General features: G+C 36.1%; 1 pseudogene; it reads left to right on the top strand.

Moving 5' to 3' along the window:
- Positions 1-3,275: 3,275 nt before the first annotated feature.
- Positions 3,276-8,715, top strand: LOC108713543 (annotated as a pseudogene).
- The last annotated feature ends 1,291 nt before the right edge of the window (positions 8,716-10,006 follow it).

Here is a 10,006-nt window from a genome sequence, read left to right as displayed (position 1 = left end):
TTCTTCCTGCTCTGACCGGCGTCTTCTGGTGCATGCGCAGTAGGAACAGGTACCGGTACAGCTCTATTGCGCATGCGCCGAATGTCACGAAGTGAAATCGGAAAACTTCGGGCTTTGTTTTCCGAAGTCAACCGAAGTTTCCTCGTGAGGCAACTTTGGGTGACTTCGGAAAACGAAGTGTACCAATTGCCATCCCGGCGGCGATTTACATTCTAGCCGGCGGGAGGCAGTTCACGGAAATTAGTCACCCTGAAGAAGAGGAGATTTGTCGCTGGGTGACTAATCTCCCCAAATCTGAGCGTGTGGCTCTGCCATTATAATGAACTCCTTATATGTAAGACTGTGACTGGGAAAAGGGACGGTTTGTACAGAGTTTCTTATCTCTTTTTAAAGAAATATGTAAATGCTAAAATGATGGTTGTGATTCATTGTGTTCTTTATACTTGTTCAGTCTCTCAAAACCACATGACTTCTGTGAGACATGTTTATGCTCCAAGAGGTTTTATGAAAAGGCTTGCATACAGTTGATGTTGATAAGGTAAAAATAAATCTGTTCATGTCTAAAACGTTGAGTGATTTCCAGATAAATGAATGAATGAATTCATGTAATTTTGTATTTGATTTGTTTGAGATTGAGTCACATGAGCACCCACAGCCTGCCAAGAGGAAATTTGCTCCTAAACCCATTTGGATGTTTGTTGTAATATTATCTACCTGTCTCTAGGAGGAGCAATCTTGCCACATGGAATACATTTCCTGAATGCAAGTAAAAAAATTGTCACCAGTTGCCTGCTTCATCAGTGTCAAACAAAAGCTTGACACAATGAGGGTTTGACCAATGTTGGATTCTGTGAAGCTCTCATCCTTTTTTTCTTTTTCCTTATGTCTTGTGCTGTGCAATATCATTTTTCAAACATGCATACACAAACAAGAAATGAGACAGACTTCATGCATCTGCTGTGTATTTGTTAAAGAAAGTGTGATTTTTGTCTGTGTGCTACTTTCACCAGCAAATCTATTCTTATGAATGTCCATGACATATATAATCAGAATTGACTGCTGTCTTTAGCCCCATAAAAAAATCAACTATTCCCCTTTTGCAGTCGCCACATGCTTTGTTATAAGTGTGGAGATGTAGCATATATTATTAATTACCTAAATAGAAATAGAAATAATTTGTTTAGTTTATGGAATATTTGGTCATCTAATTTATTTTTAAACTGGTTAAAATCTTATGTATTGATTCATTTTATTACAGGATTATTATCAAATTATTTGAGGACTATAAGAAAGAGACTGGATAACAATTATTATTCAAAAGCTCTATATTGCATTCAAGATTTCAATACAATGTTCACAAACTGTTACATCTATAATAAGGTATGGCTCTAAAAATGTAACACTGGTTTCTTGTAATTTTATCAGTGTGGAGGTTCTATTTTTGATAAGCTAGGCTGTCATTGTCTAGAACTATATGTATTTTTCAGAATTCTGTACAATTTCCACAGAAAAAAATAAATAGTACCCTGCAAAAGTAATCATCCCCTTATATTTGAACTAACACCGAACACTGGGGGATGTGATTGAACTTACTGTGGGCAAAACACTGTTGTTGAGGTTTACTGGTCCTCCAGTCAAGATCTACTTACAAGCAGTATGACTGCAAAATATTTTCTTTCCAATTAATTTCTATTAATCTTTAAGACAAGAAATGTGTGTTCTTGGCAGGATCCATTCACACAACCAACAACCAAACAGGTTTCTGGACAAAATATTTTCTGACCTTGTATTATGCTTGCAATGCAATAAGGTAATTTCATCTTACTTTATCACATTTAATAAAGTATTTTAAAGCCACTTGGTTAATGTATTAATTGCTTATATTATTTACAATATCCCTCAATAAATGTAGGATGATTATAAGCCATAAAGATACTTAAAATATTAAACCAACTAAGTTGTTTTGTTTTTATGTAAGTCAAATCATATGTGAGACGGGTGGTTGTCCCTGATGCCTTGCTCTTGATGATGTCACTGAGCATAGTCAGCCAGTCACATCAGTCCCGTTCTGCTCTATTGTGTATAAGGTACTAAGCAGCCCTATAATGCAGACTACCTTATATTAATAATTTTGTGATATGTATCCTTTTCGGCCCCACATTCTTTCTATGCTGATAGTCTGGTAGGGGAGGGGGATGGGGGGAATCTGCAGCGTAGAGTAGGGAACCACCATACGTTCTGCTTGTCAGCAGAGTCCTGGACAGTTCAACTTATACAGGTTCCCTTCTCCCTGCCTTCCATTGGATATGGTATAGCTGAGTTGAGGTCACACAGCGCATTTAAGTGGAGTGCAATCTTTAAACCCGCACCCACCAGTCTGCCACTGTTTTTAATAGTAAAGGCAAAAGAATTGTAGTGATCTGGATTGCCAGTACTGCTCCAGCAGAATTCTGCACTAAAATCCGTTTCTCAAAAGAGCAAACAGATTTTTTTATATTTAATTTTGAAATCTGACATTGGCTAGACATATTATCAGTTTCCCAGCTGCCCCCAATCATGTGACTTGTGCTCTGATAAACTTCAGTCACTCACTGCTGTGCTGCAAGTTGGAGTGATATCATCCCTTCCCCCCAGCAGCCTTATAAAAGAACAATGGGAAGGTAACCAGATAACAGCTCCCTAACACAAGATAACAGCTGCCTGGTAGAGCTGAACAGCACTCAATAATAAAATCCAGGTCCTACTGAGTCAAATTCAGTTACATTGAGTAGGAGAAACCACAGCCTGCCAGAAAGCAGTTCTATCCTAAGGTGCTTTATCTTTCTGAAAGCACGTTACCAGTCAAAATGACCTGATATGGCTGTCTACACAACAATATTACAACTAAAAAAAAAAAAACATTTGATGGTTCAGGAATTAAATTTTATATTGTAAAGTGAATTATTTGCAATGTAAACAGTGTAATTTAGAAATAAAATCTACATAATAAAAATCATTACAGAATCCCTTTAAGCTATTTTCTTTCATATGTGTTAGTGCAGTTTGAGCAATTTAAACTTACTGGCTAAAAATCTGGCCTTGTATGCTCACCTCGGGCAAGCTTGACAGACTATTTGCACCATTTTGATGCCAGTTGGTTTGTCTGCATTGAAGAATTTGTGGTGTGTTGATGGTACATTGGCATGAGTTGACAGTATTTCTAAAATGCTGCTTGAGGTATAGGTGACCATATATACTCAGATTTGGTTGTGCAAATTGTTATTTACTACTCAAAAATGAATCTTGTCTATGTTAAGGAACTTTCCAAACCATCCTTTCAAAAAACTGTATGCAAATAGGCATTTCAAGACTTACATTCATTTGTATTTGGAGGAGAGACTTGTTAATGCTCTGTATAGAATCTTACCTGCACACCTCTTTCGTCAAACCCATGTTATTCTTTGGTTACCTGTATGCCTGGTAAGGAGTCCTTTTATGTTAGGATTTGCAGCTTTGTCAATTTATTGCGCCTCAGGGTAACTGGTGTAAACATGCAATGAATTTCCTACACTGGTCACTAGGTGGCACATTAAGGGTGTTATTTATCAAAGGTCGAGTTTGTGAGGTTTTTTCTACTTCAAATAAACTCACAAATTGAATATTTGCTTATTGATGATAAAATCTGAATGTAAAATACTCAAATGAATGCAATCGGGGGGGGGCACGAATGCATGAATTGATCCACTGCATTCTAAATTATGATGTTTTTTTTAAATTTGTTTTTGACATTTTCATTTTAGAGCAATAAAAGAATAAAGAGGAAAGCTGATACAACAACTCCTGCTGTATTGTTCTTTGCAACCAGCTGTGAATCTTCTCCAACTTTATCTGAATCAAAACCAAACAAAACACTGTCTGGAACAGAGAAAACTAGGTCAGCTAATACTTCATCTGTGGACTTGCCTGATTCTCAGCATCACGTACACCTTATCAAAGACAATCAAATATGTGAACAGCTAAAACACTGCAATAATATACTTAATGAGATGATGTCAAAGAAACACGCAGAGTATGCATGGCCTTTCTATAAAGCTGTGATCCCTACATCCTTGCTTGATTATAGTGGTGCCATGAAACACCCCATGGAGCTTGGAATGATCAGTGTAAGTTTATTTTGAGTTGGTCTGTTATAAATTAGGATAGTATTCTCCTTTTCCTAATGAGATGTTTCAAAAAGTGTGTTTTTGTTTCTCTTATCCTTTACCCCCTCACCCACTTTATTGTTGACTACCCCCCCTCCATATACTGGTATGCAATTAAATTACTTTTTCTTTCATATATTTATAAAGCACTGCTTATAACATTTCCATGATACTTTTTTAATTGCTAGTTAACTGATGCGTATATAGCCCTGAAAGTATTGAGATTTCTACATGTTACTAAAGTTAGGTTAGCACTAAAATGGGCTCACCCCTTTAGTGCTAACCTGAAAACCAATTATTCAGTTTAGTTGGCCATGCACATACTGTATTTTATGTTTAGTAAAACAGTACAATATGGTTCATGTACACAAACCCACACCCATCCCCTAAAGAATATTTAAGGCCTGCTATTGGATGTCCTAATCTGTGCCGGTGGGCTGCAGGCAAGGTTGTCTTGTTGATTGCCGGTATGGTACCAGTCAAACAACCTTTGTTACCAGCATTGCTCCCCTCTGTCCTTCTGCAGAATGCATCAGCACAATTTGCAGTGTTTCAGCATCATCTATTGTTTTTATGTATCACAAGTTAAAGCAGGAGTGCCCATACTTTGCTAATGTGAGGTCTACTTTTAGTGATCTTGTCCCATTAGGATCTACATCCATAAAAGCACTGTTAACATTTTGTTCCATGGAAAATATTATTTAAATATTGATTTATGAGAAAATGTATAGTGCTATATTTAACAAACAACTATTTATTATGTAACCTTAATGTAATAAATATCTGAATGAAAAGCATGAAACAGGAGGGTGATTTAGACAAGCTGTTTGTTGACCGTGTCTTGAGATCTACTGCTCACCAGCTAAAGGTCTACTGGTAGATTCTGATCTACCTATTGAACACCCCTAAGTTAAAGTGTTGATGTGTCATTATTGTACATTTGTACAAAGAAAAGATGAAAAGATCTTCAACCCTACCTGCGGCATGCATCTTAAGGATAGCTGTCAAATGTAATTTGTATATTCTTTCAAACACATTTCACAATCCTGCAAACAATCTTTTAAATCCTTGTTATTGTGTTTGGGTAATGTGCACAGAATCCAGTATTGCTGGTAATTTACACTAGTGCTAATTAGTAATTGGTTCCACATTAGGTAGGCTTTTTGTAGATATTCACACTCATTATAAACAGACAGAAGTCTCTCTTCTTCCAACTTGCAATCCATGTTAAAAAAAAGATTGAAAGACTGCTAAGCCTAGAAAACTGTGTTTTTACAGGTATACTGTCAAAATGATTGTAATTTCTAGAAAGCATGATATGTATATTTTTTTCCTATACACAGTTTTGCAATAAAGAGTTTATATCTGACAGACATAATCTGTTAGCTAGCGGTCATCTTCTTGGTTCCTAAGCTACTAACCACATACAGCAATACAAAATATGAGCAGTGTTTCAGAGTTGACCTAAATAAAAGAGACTCAGGCAAATTGAGCAGCATTGATCCTAATATTGTAAGTCTGCTGTATCTTCAGGCTAGTACAGCACATGCTTTGTTTGCTTGTTTGGAAATATTTCTTGGACATGTTCTAAAAGAAATCGTAGTCATCAATATGCACTACTGTCAGGATCTGTTTACACTTTTCTAGTCATTTATACTTTCCTTTCACCCCTTCCAACACACTTTTATTAAAGGACAAAATGGAAAATGGACTCTATAAAGACACTCAGGACTTTGCTTCTGATGTCCGGTTAATGTTCATGACCTGTTATAAGGACAATCTTTCTGACAATGAAGTGGTAAACATGGCTTGAAAGCTGCAGGTAATTGGAAACTTTGAAATCCTGTTACTGTATGTAACTTGACTTTAAGTAAGCCACTTTTTTAATGCATTTTTACATTCTAATTGTTTTTGGTAGAAATTGTTCTTTTTTACATTGTTTGTTCATTCCACACCAGACATGTCTGTAAACTGCAGCTCTCTGAAGTCTTTTAAATAACTTTGTATGTCCAGGATGTTTTTGAGGGGATTTTTGCCAGTCATCTACTAATGAAAGTAGTAGTTTTAGCTCTTCTGAACAAAGTTCTTCCTCGGATTCCGAAGATGGAACGGCACAACACCTCACTTTGCAACAGGAGCAAGTATGTATTAACTATGTAAATGCGATCTCAACAGAACTACAGATGCAAACTGTTTATTATTTAGTTTACTGGCTTAGTCTAGCTTTCTTTTCCTGTCTGGTGAAAGTGTGTCTTTAAGCTTATGGGGGTGGGCAAATATATCACCCACCCTGCAACTGCCTAGTCTCTGGGTTCTGGTCTGGCCATATATAGGGCTACCACAGCAACCTTAGGATAACCAAAGCAACTATATTCTGTGTGGAAGCAAACAGCTAAAACAGGGGAAAAAACACAAAGTTTATTACATAATCTACCCCTGTTATAAAATATAAATATATAATAGTCACTTTGGTGTTCCATGAACATAAAACTTGTAATTATAGAAAGTAGAGTTTATGATATTGATACATTGTTTAAATAGATTGATCAACCAGTGGTATTATCTCTCTTTCATCTATCCAACTATCTGTCTAATTACCTGGCAAAGTGTGTAGGGACAACTGTCATTGCTGGAGTAATTGCAATTTTCTGGTCTTTCAGTGCATGCCTTTCAGATCACCACAAGATGTCACTTAATGCAACATAAATAGCAAACACTACATTTGGCAAATGTTTAAAACTGTGCTGGTTCTGTAAATCGCATCTGTAATCTTATAGCTCAGGGCAGTTCAAGAACAGCTAAAAGCTTTAACAGAAACACCCATATCAAAAGCAAAGAATTCCAGAAAAGGAAAGGAAGAAAATATTGAAAAGAAAATCTTGCCAAGGTCAGAAAAAGAAAAAAAAAGAAAACCGAAAGAGTTGAAGAAGAGTTCTATTTTCAAGTAAGTTAAAATAAAACCATTGATAGTTTTTAATTTTACTTGTGGGCTCGACATTTGCCTTTGTTATACTGTGTGTGTATTTGTAAAACATCCTTTAAATTATTCTTAAAAATGGTTCTTAGTTATAAATTATCATTGGTGCTTAGTAATGTAATTTGTTGCAAAGCTTATAAAACATAATCTACCCCTGTTATAAAATTTAAATATATAATAGTCACCTTGGTGTTCCATGAGTTTAGCCTCTGGGTTACGTTATTCTCTGTATAATATAATCCCACTTACATAGACATGCACAGTTATGTTGGAGGTCCTCTCTCATGTCCATTTCTAAATGAAATTTTGGCATGCATTGGCAATATCATAGAGCAACAGTAATAAGAAATAAGACATTTTTTGTGCTACTTTACTGAAAAATTTCCCAAAAACCACTGTTCCACTTCCTGCTGGTAGCTTCCCCAGGCTTCCTGCTTCCCTCAAGACCTTAACTCACAACCTATCAGCAACAAGGCAGCCTTGACCGGGAACTTGATTGATCTTTCATAATGTGAAGGCACAGACGTGATTGACTACCCACATCCCACTATGCTTCTGGACGAGGGCCATGTAGTTGTAAGAATCCTTTTAATTCTTTAATGGGTTAATTAATGAAATTCATTCTTGGTCTACCAAGAATCTGAATGGTGTAATAAACTTTTAACAAATTTAAAATGCTTATTCCAGTTCTTTCTCAGCCCAGTTTTGGTGAAATCTGTTGACCCCCTTGAAATCCCTGTTCCCCATTAAATACAGGTACCGGTAATATACGAACAGTCTCTTTTCTCAGTCTGTATCAACTGCAAACATCTGACTGCATCCAGCTTTCTCCAGTCTGTTATGCATATGTATGCCTGAAAAATACATGCAGGTTTTTGTTTTTGAGTGTTCCGTAGGATATTATTGAAAAAATACAAATTAACCTATTTGTGTTTCAAATACATGAAAATCCATTGCAAAATCAATTTATGGCTTATAGATATAAAGCAAGATCAGTGGCACTAATGGTTCTGGAAGATATTGTACAGGTACTAAAAAAATCAGAGTGGTGATATTTAATTGTATTTATCCCCACAATATACCTACCATATTTGCAAGTTCTTTCTACCCTCCATAGATATTTATTACATGGAACCTGGAAATTCTCATGAGGACTATCCACATGTGCACCATAAACAAAAGAAGAAAGAAAAAAAATCCACATACCATTAGTTATATGAAATCTAGGCATTAACCCTGGATTATAATGCTGCAAAATAGCCTACAGGTAGCTACATGCCACTTCATGCCCTGCTGCAGGCCAAGGATGACTGTATGGGAGGCCTTGATTTGTAGGCAAGGGAATGCACTATGCCATCTGTCAGAGGTAGTCAAAATTAGTACAGCAGCACTGCAGTAAAGTAAAGGTTTTCTTTTTTAAATTATACCTCTTGAATAATAAGACTCATAGACTGTCCAGCAAAGCAAACAAGTTGTGTTTGCCGTTGGAGTTCTGCTGTTCTATTTTCGAGTTTTAAACACATGTACTCATTCTCTTATAGGATGTATGGATTTTAAATTCATTTAACTTTGGCACTTATACCTGTCATTAAAAACACTAATATATGTTGTAAATTGCTTTGTATTCCTATTAAATCACAATAAATTGCTCCCACAGGTCATTATTCCTTGAAAATGGGTGCTGCCATCTTCGGAGAGAGAGTATGTTATAAGCTGCTTTCTACTGATGAGAGAAAATGTGTAAATTATAAACTTAATTTTAGTTTTGTGTTTTGCCATTGTGGTTACAGTGTCCCTTGGAAGTTTTGGAGATTGTTTTTTTTTTTACAAAGTATTTTTGTCTAACTTTCAAAATAATTTAGAACTCCATTTAATTTAATAAATAATGTAACATGTGTTAAATGTATGGTTAATGTACTGATGACTGTGTAGTTCAATAATGTAATTTTTTGTTAGCTGTGTCATTTTGTGTAATTTTTCTATTTAATGTTTAAATAGTTTTTTTTTAGTAGACTTAAGGTATGGAAATCCAAATACTGGAAAGATCCCTTATCTGGAAAACCCCTGGTCCCAAGCATTGTGGATAGCAGGTCCCATACCTGTTCTAGAATTTGTTGAGGTGTTCTACACAGTTAGGGGGTTATTTATCAAACTCCTAATTTATCCCAATATTTTCTGTTACAAACTCAGATCAAATCCGTTGGGGTTTTTTACGATTATTTATTATTACATTTTCCCTGAAAATTTGCTTTGCGGGAAAAAAAATCAGATTTTCACTAATTTTTCAGACATTTTCATACGATTTTCACGATTTCCAAAATTTTTCCGTAATTTTCACCCAAAAACTCTGAAAACTTCGGGGTATTGCCCGAAACCCAGCGCACATCAAAAAATCATTGGGACTTCTCCCATTGACTTATATGCAACCTCAACAGGTCTGAGATGCCGGATTTTCAGATAAATGTAGCAAACCAGGTACACTGTAGCACACCACACTTGAAGATCAGTGCATCAAATTTTCTTTATTGGCTCCAAACAAAGTAGATACATGCAAGGCAACGTTTTGGACCCCACTGGGCCCTTTCTCAAGCCTGTCTGTGACCTATACAACACATAGTGATATAGTGTAGAAAAAGGAGGGAAGGGGGGGAGGGATGTTGTGGGTGGAACCCAATTAAGGTAATTAAGTGATAAGCATGTTCAGTCCATTGTTTTTTTCCCCTCCTTTTTTTAAATAGAAGAACGGGATTCTCTGAGTGCCAACACTGACACCGACAAGCACATTCCACAGAAGGTAGAGGTGCAGTGTAATGTAGGTACATATATTTTTTCACTTGGTACACACATT

Source organism: Xenopus laevis, chromosome 4L, assembly GCF_017654675.1.
Source record: "Xenopus laevis strain J_2021 chromosome 4L, Xenopus_laevis_v10.1, whole genome shotgun sequence".
Classification (NCBI taxonomy): domain Eukaryota; kingdom Metazoa; phylum Chordata; class Amphibia; order Anura; family Pipidae; genus Xenopus; species Xenopus laevis.
The sequence above is the reverse complement of the archived record's forward strand: the minus strand, read 5'-3'. Positions and strand labels throughout refer to the sequence as shown.